The sequence below is a fragment of the Haliotis rubra genome, unplaced genomic scaffold (genome assembly GCF_003918875.1).
Source record: "Haliotis rubra isolate DU_JTF1 unplaced genomic scaffold, ASM391887v1 Scf470, whole genome shotgun sequence".
NCBI lineage: Eukaryota > Metazoa > Mollusca > Gastropoda > Lepetellida > Haliotidae > Haliotis > Haliotis rubra.
Genome location: NW_025767158.1, coordinates 568,794 through 587,468, shown reverse-complemented (window position 1 = coordinate 587,468; position 18,675 = coordinate 568,794). Strand labels below are relative to the sequence as shown.

The window sequence follows — 18,675 nt, the reverse complement described above, 5'->3', positions numbered from 1 at the left end:
GCTCAGGGAGATCAATAAGAGAGTGTTACATCTACTACCGTCTTCGCTTTAACGCTTTTAACCACTAGGCTACCCCACCGCCCTCCACATGTGAAGCAGACACGGCAGCCTTATATGTCTCCTATATCTATAGTCCCGGTGGCCAATCAGATAAAGAGTCTTGGTTATTTGAAAGTTATAAAACTACATCAGATTACTGATATACACGAGGAACAATATTTATGGAATGACCTGAAGTTAAGGGCGGACCGTGTAACAACATGCTGTCTTTGCTCGGTCCGTCTTTTAGTGGAATAAACACATGACGGTGGATATCTGTGTGTTCTCTCGTCCTTCTTGTCGGCTTTACACTCCCACAACATCTTGTAACACCGTGATTATTCAGAACAGATGTGTAAAGAAATGATGGAGTTGAATTCTCATCTTCACCTCCCTCTTCATACCTTTTAGAGTATGGTTTGGTGATGAGTTGATCGCTTGGGATATCACACTTCTAGATGAAACAAATTTAGCAAATTTACCGAATAACATCTGCATTATCTGACTGGCCATTTTCAATCATGTCGTTTACAGTGTTTTCTCATTTTTGTCATGCACATTTTGGAGTCTCACGTTTTTATTGTACCAATAAAGGAACAGTGAGGTTGTGCGGTTTGCTGGAACAGCAAAGTAACTATAGGATACCATTGGAATGTGAAAAGCTGAAGAATGCTTTCAATCCAATTGTCTCCGCAACAAAAATGGTACTTGTTATTGCCTATAAATGAAATGACGAAAAATCTCTTCATTACAACAGTTCCTCGAAAATATCTGAAGCTGGAGGTAAACGTTTGTCACCCACTCGCATTGGTATGGTACTGACTGGCCTAGAAGCATAATCGGGGCAAACTGGGATTCGAACTCAAGTATTAGGTTTCTGTTGTTCCAAAGGGACGCTACTCTGCACAGCGAATTGTGTAATTGGCTATCCGTGTGTATTGTTGAAAGATTATTTAAGGATGACAAATAGCTGACTGAAGAATTGTGGAGGAAACTCCGACGCATAAAAGCTGTCTCGTTGGAGACATTAAGTGAACATAATTTTACGCCGTTGTTTCATTCATGTCATAGAAAATGTCAAATTGTTTAGGTCACTGTGTCTCCCACCTTTTTATAACCCCATCAACAAATAGTTTGCGATGTATGAATATCTTATCATCGCGACAAAGGCAAGGTCGAGCTGTTACGCAATAAAAAGATTACAAGCAGCGATTTCATGTGTAAAGAACCTGTTGAACTGGCACCCCAGACAAGGAAGAGATGTAGGGCAGTATGTGTCGCAGTAGAAAGATTGCAAGCATCTATTTCATTGGTAAAACATTTGTTGAGCTGACTTCCTGGTCCAACAAGAGGTGGATTGGGTCCGTGTGTGTGTACAGAGTGTTATAATTAACAGGTGTACTAAAAATAAACGTTTACAATTGACAGAGGTATCACTATAACAATACAAAATTGTGTGGCAGTACAAACTTGGAGGCAATATAATAGTAAGTGAGTGAGTTAACTTTTACGCCGCGCTCAGCAATATATGTTAGATCTATATGCCGGTGTGTAAATAATCAAGTCTGGACCAGATAAACCAGTGATCAACATCATGAGCATCGGTCTACGCAATTGGGATACAATGACATGTGTCAACCAAGTCAACGAGCCTGACCAATTCGATCCCGTCAGTCGCCTCTTACGACAAGAATGGGCTGGTCAAGATCAGAAGAGTTTATATGCTACAAGAAGAGATGTTATAACAATGGCTATAAGACAATGATGACGATATTCACCTCTCAGAAACTTGGAATAAAGACTTAGAGAGTATCCAGGGTATGATCATTACACACAATGAACACGAAAAACAAGGTGCTAGAAAAGTCATACACTAAAATCATTCTCAGGCGCGTAGCTAGCCATTTTATTTGTGTAAGGCCGATAGGTTGCAAAGCTATATGTCTAGATAGTATTAAGGGCTTGCCCAACTTTCATAGCAAAAATCATGTGTAAGCCAGTGTGTGTTTTTCATAATGGTTGCTACGCCCCTGATTCTGGTGAAAGCTTTCAAGACCTTGCTTTCTAGAACAAGTCAATATAGCACACCACTGAACATAATGAAATTACGGGTTGTATGACAAATAGTTGAAACATGGTCGCACAACGTGTCACGCTGCCTCATCACAAACTGCAGTGTTTTTACGCTAACACCCAGCAATGGCTGTGTAGGCTGCACAGCATAGATTGATGCTCATGCTGTTGATCACTTGTCTGGTCCAGACTCGATCATTTACAGACCGCCGTCATATAGCTGGAATATTGCAGGGTGTGGCGTAAAACTAAACTCACTCACTCACTCACAGCGTTATGCATATAAGGGCTGCAGCAACAGTGGTGGTGTCCAGAGAGAATCTAGAATGTGAGCACCAGATTTTCTGACAATTATATGAATTGATCTCTGAAGTAAGTGATGACACCATGTGTTGGCGAAAAGTACCCTCCACTCATTAAATGTGCACAATAATGCATATGTCTGTTACCTGACACATCACTTTCTAAAGACGGTGTCATGCAGTGAGTGAGTGAGTGAGTCGCCGCTTTTAGCAATATTCCAGCAATATCACGGCACCAGAAATGGACTTCACACATTGTACCCATGTGGGGATCGAACATGGGTTTTCAACATGACGAGCAGGCGTGTTAACCACTAGGCTACCCCACCGCCCCGGCGTCGTGTAAACAGACCAGACAATCAAGTGATGGATCGGAAACCCAGAAACACGTTTACTGATTATGTCGAAAAGAAAAGTGTATCGTTGCTCATGATATCAGCCCCTGGTTTGTCTGGTCCAGGTCCGAACATTTACAGACCTCCATCTTGCAGCTGGAATATTGCAAGGTGATGGGGGTAGCCAAGTGGTTAAAGCGTTCGCTCGTCACGCTCGTCGATTCCCCACATGTATGAAGCCCATTTCTGGTGTCCCCAGCCGTGACATTGCTTAAATATTGCTAAAAACTCTCACTCACTCACTCTTTCACTCACTCACTCACTCACTCACTCACTGGAATATTGCTGAGTACCGCGCCTTACAATCATCAACTATAGAAGCACAGTACATATCAACGCATTGTACACAACTATAGGTGCTATAGCTGATCATGTCAGATTCAGTTTAACACTAAATACAAAGAGAAATGAATCTTTTCGCATTGAGAGAATTATTTTCATGAATGATATCATGTTATCACTGCTTTCGGGTTCGTGTTTGACTAAAGTAGGATGGTCATTGTGGTGTTGAAACTCGCAGCTGGTCCATTTCCTAGTGGACTCGAAACGGAATCACCCTAAGTCAAATAAATCAGCAAATCAGGCAGCAGGTACTGAGGAATGACTATAACAGCTGCATCTTGGTTGAAAAGGGAACATACCGTATTTCCTCTATTAAATGCCGGGCCTCTAATAACCGCCGGGGATAAAGCAGTGCTTTAAGAAATAAGCGCCGGACCTCTAATAAGTGCCTTTGAACAGATGGGCAGAATGAAGGCTTTGTACTCATCCCCGCTTTTAAAAATGCAGGGTATTTTAATAAGCGCCGGGCCTCTAATACGCGTCAGGTCTGGAGGTCCGTTGAAAATATTAGAGGAAATACGGTATATTCCACAAAATGGTGAAACTCTGAAGTGTCATGGAAGTCTTGGTCAACTCTTTTACTGCCACAGTACTGTGTAAGTCTCTCACCAGCTTGGCTTATTACCCGATAATGAAATTGATGTTTATGCATTTTTTTATGACGCAGTGCTTTTAAATTGTTTCAATGTTTAACATCCTTATTTCCTTCTAGCTGCCAGGATATTTTCCTTAAACTACTTACATTAATGTGAAGGATTTGAAACATAAAATTATTATAATGAACTGGTTTGTTTTTATTACTGGTTGTTTATGGCTTCACTAAGCCTGTACACATTTAAGTTGGACCAACAAACCAGTGGATGATATTATGAGCACTCCCCATGCAGTAGTTCATTTAGGTGCAGTTTCAGCGTGCTGTTTGTATTAGGACATATGGGGAACGTTGACATATCGTACTAAAAATATCTCATGGAATATTGGCTTGTACTATGTCCCAAATTGGTTGTGGTAAATAAATGACTAGCCTTCGCATGTGTTTTTGTCTTTAGTGACAACGATGTTATCTCTATTTGATAATGATTCATAAACACTACACATGGGTACAATATGTGAAGCGCTTTTCTTATGCTCCCCGCAGTGATATTGCTTAGATATTGCTAAAAGTGGCGTTAAACCATACTCACTCACTCACTCACTCAGCCCCTCATTTACAGTGTCAGTCACAGTCTCTCAGTCAAACAGTGTAAGGTCACCAGGCTAACGTCTTAACAGTTCAGGAATTGCAGCTTTGTCATCATAGAACGGTGTTAACATGTCTATATATTAAGTGTAAATACTCGTACATTCGTTTGCTCAGTGCTACTAGGTGTTGATGTTTCTATTCCAATATATGAAACCTGGATTTGTAAACATTGCATAATATGTAAATACCTATAAAGGATAACATACCTAGTAAAATAAACATGTAAAATGAATCCTGAGCTGTAATCCATTTTGCTGTTTCCGTCACATATATCATCATGGTGGGCGATATCCTGAAATACCTAAGACGGATTACCAGGAGGGGCACAAAATTATACGTCCCCTGGAAGTGTGTGCGAAATTATGATGATGATTTTTAGTTTTACGATTCTGCTAACTGGATTGTCTGGTCCAGGATCGATTATTTACAGGAATATTTCTGAGTTAAATAACAAACAAACAATAATTAATGTTCAATGCCTACGACTGATGATGTCACCAGGGAATATCTTTTGCTATTTCTTAACACGCTGTTATATAACTGTATAGTGTCTGGATGGAAGCTGACAAAAATGACATTTCTCGACCCGAATGGCTGAAACTCTAGAAATGTCCTAAAGGACGAAATGCGAGATGATTATTAGGATAAAGAGTTGGCGACATACAGAGTTAAAAGGTAGAGGATGCAACAGTCAACGAATTGTTAGAAATAAGTAATATAGTTTATTGGTAGCGCTATGAGCATATACATAGAGTATAGAGTTGGCCCCATATAAATGGACTCATTATCATTATGTTTACAGATTAAGATGAAAATGCAGCAGAGAGGGTTCGGGTGATCGTGGCACAGTCAGGTTGGTAAGGCTCATCATCAGCTCAGGGCCCTTACCCCTCTACACCCAGCCCAGACAGCGAATGGGACTTCTCCCAGAAAACGCTGCCTGGGTCGAACCCACCAAGAACTTCCGGAGAATATGTAGACTCCCCAACACTGCAGCCTTCTGTATTACCCACAGTGTCAGAAGGGCTGTGCTCCTGATGATGGAGAACCCGGGCCCTCTCCTGATCTGCTCCAAGAGATCAGGAGATACAAAACCAAGGGCACCGAGATCAATGGGGAGAATTGACGACAGTGTACATGGGATGCAAGCGAGACATTTCAAAGTAGAGGTTCGCATATTAAGAATGCTATTCCTGAATCTTGCCAGTCACGTTGCTGTCAAAAGGGGCAGAAAATTCAATAACCTAAATAAATTTATAGGCTTTATAAAACAGGACAAGAACGGGTTTGTTGGCTGTATATGGGTCTATTCCAAAGAAGTTTAAAAGCATCATTTTCCATGACGCCCTGGGCATGTTTAGTGTCGTACGATGGAAGGACATCAGAGTCAAAGCCACAGGCATGGCGAAGACGGTAGTAAAAGCAACGAGCCATGCCATCATATGGTTTACGATATGCTGTTTGTGCCAAGGAAGGACATCCACTGACAAGGTGCTGTACTCTGTAATTCAATGAAAGTGACTAGTCTTGGGCAGCAAACAGGAAGCCCTCTGTTTCACATTTAAGACCACCCGACTTTATCAAGGCGAAGGAGTCGATTGGACTGCTATTTTGTTCCGCACACTGCATATATACACGATGCAATGGTTTCTCAGAAAGCTTCTATTCAAATGACCGACTCTGGGAAGACTTGCTGAAGGACTTCACCTGGTTTACTCCCATCGCTGTACTGTCCAGCAGTACATCACCATCAACAAAAGCAACCTCAAATTTCAGATTCTATCCAATAACCTGGGCACGATTAGAATAGACGTGGAATTCCATGCTTTTATCATGAATCTTGACAGAGTCTCCAGAGGATCATCCGATAAAACATATGTGCAACGGTACACAAAAAGGACTCAACAAGGAGGACCTGTTCTTTCTAATTGGTATCTCCTTTGGCAAGGAGCTCGATGTCATCCATGTAAAGGAGATGAGTAAGTGGTGTTGGGATCTGTGCTGAGGAGGTCCGGTATGGTAAGCCTTCTCTCTATTAAGAAGACAACGCAAAAGATTTAAAGACAAACAAAAAAGCAAAGGACTAAAGGAGTCCCCCTGGAATATCCCCCTTCTGATTGGAATAGATTCCGAAGTCTGCACCTGCCCTAGCGAGTACACCTCAAGTTGAGTCGACCAGCAACTCATTAAAGACTTGAGTAAGTCCAGTAGTCGCTCAGGGAGATCAATAAGAGTGTGTTAATCTACTACCGTCTTCGCTTTAACGCTTTAACCACTAGGCTACCCCACCGCCCCCTCCACATGTGAAGCAGACACGGCAGCCCCTATATGTCTCCTATATCTCTAGTCCCGGGTGGCCAATCAGATAAAGAGTCTTGGTTATTTTAACGTTATAAAACTAGATCAGATTACTGATATACACTAGGAACAATATTTATGGAATGACCCGGGTAAGGGCGGTGTAACAACATGCTGTCTTTGCTCGGTCCGTCTTTTAGTGGAATAAACACATGACGGTGGATATCTGTGTGTTCTCTCGTCCTTCTTGTCGGCTTTACACTCCCACAACATCTTGTAACACCGTGATTATTCAGAACAGATGTGTAAAGAAATGATGGAGTTGAATTCTCATCTTCACCTCCCTCTTCATACCTTTTAGAGTATGGTTTGGTGATGAGTTGATCGCTTGGGATATCACACTTCTAGATGAAACAAATTTAGCACATTTACCGAATAACATCTGCATTATCTGACTGGCCACTTTCAATCATGTCGTTTACAGTTTTTTCTCATTTTTGTCATGCACTTTTTGGAGTCTCACGTTTTTCCTTGTACCCAATAAAGGAAAAGTGAGGTTGTGCGGTTTGCTGGAACAACAAAGTAACTATAGGATACCATTGGAATGTGAAAAGCTGAAGAATGCTTTCAATCCAATTGTCTCCGCAACAAATATGGTACTTTTTATTGCCTATAACTGAAAGGACGAAAAATCTGTTCATTAGAACAGTTCCTCGAAAATATCAGAAGCTGGAGGTAAACGTTTGTCACCCACTCGCATTGGTATGGTACTGACTGGCCTAGAAGCATAATCGAGGCAAACTGGGATTCGAACTCACGTATTAGGTTTCTGTTGTTCCCAAGGGACGCTACTCTGCACAGCGATTTGTGTAACTGGCTATCCGTGTATATTGTAGAAAGATTTTTTGAGGATGACAAATTGCTGACTGCAGTATTGTGGAGGAAACTCCGACGCATAAAAGCAGTGTCGTTGGAGACATTGAGTGAACATAATTTTACGCCGTTGTTTCATTCATGTCATGGAAAATGTCAAATTGTTTAGGTTACTGTGTCTCCCACCTTTTTATAACCCCACCAACAAATTGTTTGCGATGTATTAATATCTTATCATCGCGACAAAGGCAAGGTCGAGCTGTTACGAAATAATAAGATTACAAGCAGCGATTTCATTGGTAAAGCACCCGTTGAACTGGCACCCCAGACAAGGAAGAGATGTAGGGCAGTATGTGTCGCAGTAGAAAGATTGCAAGCATCTATTTCATTGGTAAAACATTTGTTGAGCTGACTTCCTGGTCCAACAAGAGGTGGAGTGGGTCCGTGTGTGTGTGTACAGAGTGTTATAATTAACAGGTGTACTAAAAATAAACGTTTACAAATGACAGAGGTATCACTATAACAATACAAAATTGTGTGGCAGTACAAACTTGGAGGCAATATAATAGTAAGTGAGTGAGTTGACTTTTACGCCGCGCTCAGCAATATATGTTAGATCTATATGCCGGTGTGTAAATAATCAAGTCTGGACCAGATAAACGAGTGGTCAACATCATGAGCATCGGTCTACGCAATTGGGATACAATGACATGTGTCAACCAAGTCAACGAGCCTGACCACCCGATCCCGTCAGTCGCCTCTTACGACAAGAATGGGCTGGTCAAGATCAGAAGAGTTTATATGCTACAAGAAGAGATGTTATAACAATGGCTATAAGACAATGATGACGATATTCACCTCTCAGAAACTTGGAATAAAGACTTAGAGAGTATCCAGGGTATGATCATTACACACAATGAACACGAAAAACAAGGTGCTAGAAAAGTCATACACTAAAATCATTCTCAGGCGCGTAGCTAGCCATTTTATTTGTGTAAGGCCGATAGGTTGCAAAGCTATATGTCTAGATAGTATTAAGGGCTTGCCCAACTTTCATAGCAAAAATCATGTGTAAGCCAGTGTGTGTTTTTCATAATGGTTGCTACGCCCCTGATTCTGGTGAAAGCTTTCAAGACCTTGCTTTCTAGAACAAGTCAATATAGCACACCACTGAACATAATGAAATTACGGGTTGTATGACAAATAGTTGAAACATGGTCGCACAACGTGTCACGCTGCCTCATCACAAACTGCAGTGTTTTTACGCTAACACCCAGCAATGGCTGTGTAGGCTGCACAGCATAGATTGATGCTCATGCTGTTGATCACTTGTCTGGTCCAGACTCGATCATTTACAGACCGCCGTCATATAGCTGGAATATTGCAGGGTGTGGCGTAAAACTAAACTCACTCACTCACTCACAGCGTTATGCATATAAGGGCTGCAGCAACAGTGGTGGTGTCCAGAGAGAATCTAGAATGTGAGCACCAGATTTTCTGACAATTATATGAATTGATCTCTGAAGTAAGTGATGACACCATGTGTTGGCGAAAAGTACCCTCCACTCATTAAATGTGCACAATAATGCATATGTCTGTTACCTGACACATCACTTTCTAAAGACGGTGTCATGCAGTGAGTGAGTGAGTGAGTCGCCGCTTTTAGCAATATTCCAGCAATATCACGGCGGGGACACCAGAAATGGACTTCACACATTGTACCCATGTGGGGATCGAACATGGGTTTTCAACATGACGAGCAGGCGTGTTAACCACTAGGCTACCCCACCGCCCCGGCGTCGTGTAAACAGACCAGACAATCAAGTGATGGATCGGAAACCCAGAAACACGTTTACTGATTATGTCGAAAAGAAAAGTGTATCGTTGCTCATGATATCAGCCCCTGGTTTGTCTGGTCCAGGTCCGAACATTTACAGACCTCCATCTTGCAGCTGGAATATTGCAAGGTGATGGGGGTAGCCAAGTGGTTAAAGCGTTCGCTCGTCACGCTCGTCGATTCCCCACATGTATGAAGCCCATTTCTGGTGTCCCCAGCCGTGACATTGCTTAAATATTGCTAAAAACTCTCACTCACTCACTCTTTCACTCACTCACTCACTCACTCACTCACTGGAATATTGCTGAGTACCGCGCCTTACAATCATCAACTATAGAAGCACAGTACATATCAACGCATTGTACACAACTATACGTGCTATAGCTGATCATGTCAGTTTCAGTTTAACACTAAATACAAAGAGAAATGAATCTTTCGCATTGAGAGAATTATTTTCATGAATGATATCATGTTATCACTGCTTTCGGGTTCGTGTTTGACTAAAGTAGGATGGTCATTGTGGTGTTGAAACTCGCAGCTGGTCCATTTCCTAGTGGACTCGAAACGGAATCACCCTAAGTCAAATAAATCAGCAAATCAGGCAGCAGGTACTGAGGAATGACTATAACAGCTGCATCTTGGTTGAAAAGGGAACATACCGTATTTCCTCTATTAAATGCCGGGCCTCTAATAACCGCCGGGGATAAAGCAGTGCTTTAAGAAATAAGCGCCGGACCTCTAATAAGTGCCTTTGAACAGATGGGCAGAATGAAGGCTTTGTACTCATCCCCGCTTTTAAAAATGCAGGGTATTTTAATAAGCGCCGGGCCTCTAATACGCGTCAGGTCTGGAGGTCCGTTGAAAATATTAGAGGAAATACGGTATATTCCACAAAATGGTGAAACTCTGAAGTGTCATGGAAGTCTTGGTCAACTCTTTTACTGCCACAGTACTGTGTAAGTCTCTCACCAGCTTGGCTTATTACCCGATAATGAAATTGATGTTTATGCATTTTTTTATGACGCAGTGCTTTTAAATTGTTTCAATGTTTAACATCCTTATTTCCTTCTAGCTGCCAGGATATTTTCCTTAAACTACTTACATTAATGTGAAGGATTTGAAACATAAAATTATTATAAAGAACTGGTTTGTTTTTATTACTGGTTGTTTATGGCCTCACTAAGCCTGTACACATATGAGTTGGACCAACAAACCAGTGGATGATATTATGAGCACTCCCCATGCAGTAGTTCATTTAGGTGCAGTTTCAGCGTGCTGTTTGTATTAGGACATATGGGGAACGTTGACATATCGTACTAAAAAAATACGTGATAGAATATTGGCTTGTACTATGTCCAAAATTGGTTGTGGTAAATAAATGACTAGCCTTCGCATGTGTTTTTGTCTTTAGTGACAACGATGTTATCTCTATTTGATAATGATTCATAAACACTACACATGGGTACAATATGTGAAGCGCTTTTCTTATGCCCCCCGCAGTGATATTGCTTAGATATTGCTAAAAGTGGCGTTAAACCATACTCACTCACTCACTCACTCAGCCCCTCATTTACAGTGTCAGTCACAGTCTCTCAGTCAAACAGTGTAAGGTCACCAGGCTAACGTCTTAACAGTTCAGGAATTGCAGCTTTGTCATCATAGAACGGTGTTAACATGTCTATATATTAAGTGTAAATACTCGTACATTCGTTTGCTCAGTGTTACTAGGTGTTGATGTTTCTATTCCAATATATGAAACCTGGATTTGTAAACATTGCATAATATGTAAATACCTATAAATGATAACATACCTAGTAAAATAAACATGTAAAATGAATCCTGAGCTGTAATCCATTTTGCTGTTTCCGTCACATATATCATCATGGTGGGCGATATCCTGAAATACCTAAGACGGATTACCAGGAGGGGCACAAAATTATACGTCCCCTGGAAGTGTGTGCGAAATTATGATGATGATTTTAGTTTTACGATTCTGCTCACTGGATTGTCTGGTCCAGGATCGATTATTTACAGGAATATTTCTGAGTTAAATAATAAACAAACAATAATTAATGTTCAATGCCTACGACTGATGATGTCACCAGGGAATATCTTTTGCTATTTCTTAACACGCTGTTATATAACTGTATAGTGTCTGGATGGAAGCTGACAAAAATGACATTTCTCGACCCGAATGGCTGAAACTCTAGAAATGTCCTAAAGGACGAAATGCGAGATGATTATTAGGATAAAGAGTTGGCGACAAAAGGCGTTAAAAAGTAGAGGATGCAACAGTCAACGAATTGTTAGAAATAAGTAATATAGTATATTGGTAGCGCTATGAGCATATACATAGTGTATAGAGTTGGCCCCATATAAATGGACTCATTATCATTATGTTTACAGATTAAGATGAAAATGCAGCAGAGAGGGTTCGGGTGATCGTGGCACAGTCAGGTTGGTAAGGCTCATCAACAGCTCAGGGCCCTTACCCCTCTACACGCAGCCCAGACAGCGAATGGGACTTCTCCCAGAAAACGCTGCCTGCGTCGAACCCACCAAGAACTTTCCGGAGAATATGTAGACTCCCCAACACTGCAGCCTTCTGTATTACCCACAGTGTCAGAAGAGCTGTGCTCCTGATGATGGAGAACCCGGGCCCTCTCCTGATATACAAAACCAAGGGCACCGAGAGCAATTGGGAGAATTGACGACAGTGTACTTGGGATGCAAGCGAGATATTTCAAAGGTGAGGTCCGCATATTTAGAATGCTTTTCCTGAATCTTGCCAGTCACGTTGCTGTCAAAAGGGGCAGAAAATTCAATAACATAAATAAATTCATAGGCTTTATAAAACAGGACAAGAATGGGTTTGTTGGCTGTATATTGGCATATTCCAAAGAAGTTTAAAAGCATCATTTTCGATAACGCCCTGGGCATGTGTAGGGTCGTACAATGGAAGAACCTCAGAGTCAAAGCCACAGGCATGGCGAAGACAGTAGTAAAAGCAACGAGCCATGCCATCATGCCGTTTACGATATGCTGTTGTGCCAAGGAAGGACATCCACTGACAAGGTGCTGTACTCTGTAAATTCAATGCATAATCGACATTTCATGTTAATATTTTCTTATAAAATCACATTTTGGCGATTGCGACTGGAAAGTGACTGGTCTTGGGCAGCAAACAGGAACCCCTCTGTTTCACATTTAAGACCAGCCGACTTTATCCAGGCGAAGGAGTCGATTGGACTGCTATTTTGTTTTACACACTGCATATATACACGATGCAATGGTTTCTCAGAAAGCTTCTGTTCAATGACGGACTCTGGGAAGACTTGCTGAAGGACTTCACCTGGTTTACTCCCATCGCTGTACCGCCCAGCAGTACATCGCCATCAACAAACGCAACCTCAAATTTCAGATTCATCCAATAACCTTGGCACGATTAGAATAGACGTGGAATTCCTTGCTTTCATCATGAATCTTGACATAGTCTCCAGAGGATCATCCGATAAAACATATGTGCAAAGGTACACAAAAAGGACTCAACAAGGAGGACCTGTTCTTTCAAATTGGTATCTCCTTTGGCAAGGAGCTCGATGTCATCCATGTAAAGGAGATGAGTAAGTGGTGTTGGGATCTGTGCTGAGGAGGTCCGATATGGTAAGCCTTCTCTCTATTAAGCAGACAACGCAAAAGATTTAAAGACAAACAAAAAAGCAAAGGACTAAATGGGTCCCCCTGGAATATCCCCCTTCTGATTGGAATAGATTCCGAAGTCTGCACCTGCCCTAGCGAGTACACCTCAAGATGAGTCGACCAGCAACTCATTAAAGACTTGAGTAAGTCCAGTAGTCGCTCAGGGAGATCAATAAGAGTGTGTTACATCTACTACCGTCTTCGCTTTAACGCTTTAACCACTAGGCTACCCCACCGCCCCCTCCACATGTGAAGCAGACACGGCAGCCCCTATATGTCTCCTATATCTCTAGTCCCGGGTGGCCAATCAGATAAAGGGTCTTGGTTATTTGAACGTTATAAAACTAGATGAGATTACTGATGTACACGAGGAACAATATTTATGGAATGACCCGGTTAAGGGCGGTGTAACAACATGCTGTCTTTGCTCGGTCCGTCTTTTAGTGGAATAAACACATGACGGTGGATATCTGTGTGTTCTCTCGTCCTTCTTGTCGGCTTTACACTCCCACAACATTTTGTAACACCGTGATTATTCAGAACAGATGTGTAAAGAAATGATGGAGTGGAATTTCATCTTCACCTCCCTTTACATACCTTTTAGAATATGGTTTGGTGATAAGTTGAACGCTTGGGATAGCACACTTTTAGATGAAACAAATTTAGCAAATTTACCGAATAACATCTGCATTATCTGACTGGCCACTTTCCATCATGTCGTTTACAGTTTTTTTCTCATTTTTGTCATGCACTTTTTGGAGTCTCACGTTTTTCCTTGTACCCAATAAAGGAACAGTGAGGTTGTGCGGTTTGCTGGTACAGCAAAGTAACTATAGGATACCATTGGAATGTGAAAAGCTGAAGAATGCTTTCAATCCAATTGTCTCCGCAACAAATATGTTACTTTTATTGCCTATAACTGAAAGGACGAAAATTCCTCGAAAATATCAGAAGCTGGAGGTAAACGTTTGTCACCCACTCGCATTGGTATGGTACTGACTGGCCTAGAAGCATAATCGAGGCAAACTGGGATTCGAACTCACGTATTAGGTTTTTGTTGTTCCCAGGGGACGCTACTCTGCACAGCGATTTGTGTAATTGGCTATCCGTGTATATTGTTGAAAGATTATTTGAGGATGACAAATTGCTGACTGCAGTATTGTGGAGGAAACTCCGACGCATAAAAGCAGTCTCGTTGGAGACATTGAGTGAACATATCTTTACGCCGTTGTTTCATTCATGTCATGGAAAATGTCAAATTGTTTAGGTCACTGTGTCTCCCACCTTTCTATAATCCCATCAACAAATTGTTTGCGATGTATTAATATCTTATCATCTCGACAAAGGCAAGGTCGAGTTGTTACGAAATAATAAGATTACAAGCAGCGATTTCATTGGTAAAGCACCCGTTGAACTGGCACCCCAGACAAGGAAGACATGTAGGACAGTATCTGTCGCAGTAGAAAGATTGCAATTATCGTTTTCATTGGTAAATCATTTGTTGAGCTGACTTCCTGGTCCAACAAGAGGTGGAGTATGTGAGTATGTGCGTGCGTGCGTGCGTGCGCGTGTGTGTGTGTACAGAGTGTTATAATTAACAGGTGTACTAAAAATAAACGTTTACAAATGACAGAGGTATCACTATAACAATACAAAATTGTGTGGCAGTACAAACTTGGAGGCAATATAATAGTAAGTGAGTGAGTTAACTTTTACGCCGCGCTCAGCAATATATACTGGTCACATAAAGAAACTGTGTATACAAAAATTTAAAATCTAAATTTATCAAACCTTTGTAGACACATAAGGTTTTAAACTCAGAGATTATTGACATGTATCCAACATGCATGCACGTGCCACGTTCCGTGACGTCAGTGGGTTCGTCCTTAAGACGTGCAATACGTTGTTGCACGTGCATCCCGGGAAAGAAAAACAGAGCAAATGAATGTCACACAATACTGTCGCTTTGGAAAGCTCAACCCCTGTCCTTGCGATCGTTCAAAACATTAAACGGCTAATAAAACGCATAGCATGCCAAGACTCACGTCTGCACAACGTCATGAGGCCATTGGGATGGTCCGTGGGGGAATGTCTCAACGACAAGTGGCTGCACATTTCCACTGCCACCGGAACACTATTTCTGCACTGGTGAGACGCTACCAGAACACAAATGACGTCATCGATCGGCCACGTTCTGGACGTCCACGTGTAACAACGCCAAGACAGGACATATGGATAAGGGTGACCCATCTTCGCCACAGGTTTCAGACTGCAGTGATGACTGCCCGAACCATCCCAGGACTTCGCCGTATCCACCCCAACACAGTTCGACAACGTTTACGTCATCACGGGATTAGACCACGAAGTCCCGCCTATCCTGACACAACGTCATCGACAAGCTCCCGAATGTGGTGCCGAAATCATGTCCGCAGACCCTTGTTTTGGTGGAGAAATGTTGTTTTTACAGATGAGTCCAGGTTTAACATTTCCCATAGTGATGGACGTCAACGTGCCTATAGACGCGTGGGAGAACGTTATGCACAGGCCTGTGTCTTGGAGAGGAATCGCTTTGGTGGTGGTTCCGTGATGATTTGGGGTGGAATAACAGCACGCCAAAGAACTCCTTTGGTGATTGTTCAGGGCAACTTAACTGGTGTGGGCTACAGGGATCAGATTCTTCGACCTGTGGCAATTCCTTTTCTGCAACGTCATGGCCCTGGGTTAGCATTCCAACAGGACAATGCCCGCCCTCATACGGCATGTGTTGCTACGTCGACTTACTGCCTTGGCCTGCAAATTCACCAGATCTCTCCCCGATAAAGCATGTTTGGGACGAGATGGATCGACGTCTACGCCGTCTTCCTCATCCGCCAGATAACGTCCCTGACCTTGCAACAGAACTTGAGAGAATCTGGCGTGACATCCCACAAGCCTTCGTTGCACGTTTGATAGGCTCTATGCGTCGTTGATGCACTGCTGTTCTCAATGCCGATGGTGGACATACCCGTTATTGAGCTTGTGACATGGTCGTTTGACCCCTGTCCAGCTTGTGGACTCGCGACGTCATTGTGATTGACTTTTCAATTGAAATTCTCCCGACTTGTTATGGTCTCATGATCCCTCCATTAAAGTTTATATGTACCTTTGACATTATTATCGTACTTATCAACTGGGATAATATTTTGACAATGCACAGTTTCTTTATGTGGCTAGTATGTGTTAGAGCTATATGCCGGTGTGTAAATAATCAAGTCTGCACCACATAAACCAGTGATCAACATCATGAGAATCGGTCTACGCAATTGGGATACAATGACATGTGTCAACCAAGTCAGCGAGCCTGACCACCCGATCCCGTCAGTCGCCTCTTACGACAAGAATGGGCTGGTGAAGATCAGAAGAGTGGTTATAACAATGGCTATAAGACAATGATGACAATATTCACCTCTCAGCAACTTGGAATAAAGACTTAGAGAGTATCCAGGGTATGATCATTACACACAATGAACACTAAAAACAAGGTGCTAGAAAAGTCTACACTAAAATCATTCTCAGGCGCGTAGCTAGCCATTTTAATCGTGTAAGGCCGATAGGTTGCAAAGCTTTATATCTAGACAGTATTAAAGGCCCGGTTGTTTTGTTTTTTATGATGGTAGCTACGCCCCTGATTCTGGTGAAAGCTTTCAAGACCTTGCTTTCTACATCTAGATGAAGTCAATATAGCACACCATTGAACATAATGAATTTACGGGTTGTATGAAAAATAGTTGAAACATGGTCGCACAACGTGTCACGCTGCCTCATCACAAACTGCAGTGTTTTTACGCTAACACCCAGCACTTGCTGTGTAGGCTGCACAGCGTTACGCACCCGTGAAGATCCGGGCTAGAATTGATCTTCTGTAACCCATGCTTGTCGTAAGAGGTGACTAACGGCACCGGGTGGTCAGACTCTCTTATTTGGATGACACATGTCACTGTATCCCAATTGGGTAGATAGATGCTCATGCTGTTGATCACTGGATTATCTGGTCCAGACTCGATCATTTACAGACTGCCGTCATATAACTGGAATATTGCAGGGTGCGGCGTAAAACTAAACTCACTCACTCACAGCGTTATGCATATAAGGGCTGCAGCAACAGTGATGGTGTCTAGAGAGAATCTAGAACGTGAGCACCAGATTTTCTGACAATTATATGAATTGATCTCTGAAGTAAGTGATGACACCATGTGTTGGCGAAAAGTACCCGCCACTCATTAAATGTGCACAATAATGCATATGTCTGTTACCTGACACATCACCTGCTAAAGACGGTGTCATGCAGTGAGTGAGTGAGTGAGTCGCCGCTTAAAGCAATATTCCAGCAATATCACGGCGGGGACACCAGAAATGGACTTCACACATTGTACCCATGTGGGGATCGAACACGGGTCTTCAACATGACGAGCAGGCGTTTTAACCACTAGGCTACCCTACCGCCCCGGCGTCATGTAAACAGACCAGACAATCAAGTGATGGATCGGAAACCCAGAAACACGTTTACTGATTATGTCGAAAAGAAAAGTGTATCATTGCTCATGATATCAGCCCCTGGTTTGTCTGGTCCAGGTCCGAACATTTACAGACCTCCATCTTGCAGCTGGAATATTGCAAGATGATAGGGGTAGCCAAGTGGTTAAAGCGTTCGCTCGTCACGCTCGTCGATTCCCCACATGTATGAAGCCCATTTCTGGTGTCCCCAGCCGTGACATTGCTTAAATATTGCTAAAAACTCTCACTCACTCTTTCACTCACTCACTCCTTCACTCACTGGAATATTGCTGAGTACCGCACCTTACAATCATCAACTATAGAAGCACAGTACATATCAACGCATTGTACACAACTATACGTGCTATAGCTGATCATGTCAGTTTCAGATTAACACTAAATACCAAGAGAAATCAATCTTTTCGCATTGAGAGAATTATTTTCATAAATGATGGCATGTTATCGCTGCTTTCGGGTTCGTGTTTGACTATAGTAGGATGGTCATTGTGGTTTTGAAACTCGCAGCTGGTCCATTTCCTAGTGGACTCGAAACGGAATCACCCTAAGTCAAATAAATCAGCAAATCAGGCAGCAGGTACTGAGGTACTATAACAGCTGCATCTTGGTTGAAAAGGGAACATACCGTATTTCCTCTATTAAGCGCCGGACCTCTAATAACCGCCGGGCCTCTAATAACCGCCGGGGATAAAGCAGTGCTTTAAGAAATAAGCGCCGGGCCTCTAATAAGCGCCGGGTATAGACCTTTGGACAGATGGACAGAATGAAGGCTTTGTACTCATCCCCGCTTTTAAAAATACAGGGTATTTTGATAAGCGCCGGGCCTCTAATAAGCGTCGGGTCTGGAGGTCCGTTGAAAATATTAGAGGAAATACGGTATATGTGACAAAATGGTGAAACACTGAAGTGTCATGGAAGTCTTGGTCAACTCTTTTACTGCCACAGTACTGTGTAAGTCTCTCACCAGCTTGGCTTATTACCTGTTAATGAAATCGATGTTTATGCATTTTTTTATGACGCAGT

At 42.3% G+C, this 18,675-nt stretch overlaps 1 protein-coding gene and 1 long non-coding RNA gene across 2 annotated transcripts in view; one reads left to right on the top strand and one right to left on the bottom strand.

Moving 5' to 3' along the window:
• LOC124290674 overlaps positions 1-10,600 on the top strand; it is a 32,943-nt gene extending 22,343 nt beyond the window's left edge. Inside the window, exon 10 of the transcript XR_006901998.1 lies at positions 10,587-10,600. The gene's annotated coding sequence lies outside the window, so the exon portion shown is untranslated. The remainder of the gene's footprint in view (positions 1-10,586) is intronic.
• Positions 10,601-12,236: 1,636 nt separating this feature from the next.
• Positions 12,237-14,277, bottom strand: LOC124290679. The gene is made up of 2 exons (XR_006902001.1): positions 14,145-14,277; positions 12,237-13,078 (listed from the first exon to the last, which is right to left on the bottom strand). It is a non-coding gene; the product is annotated as an uncharacterized LOC124290679 (long non-coding RNA).
• Positions 14,278-18,675: the final 4,398 nt, after the last annotated feature.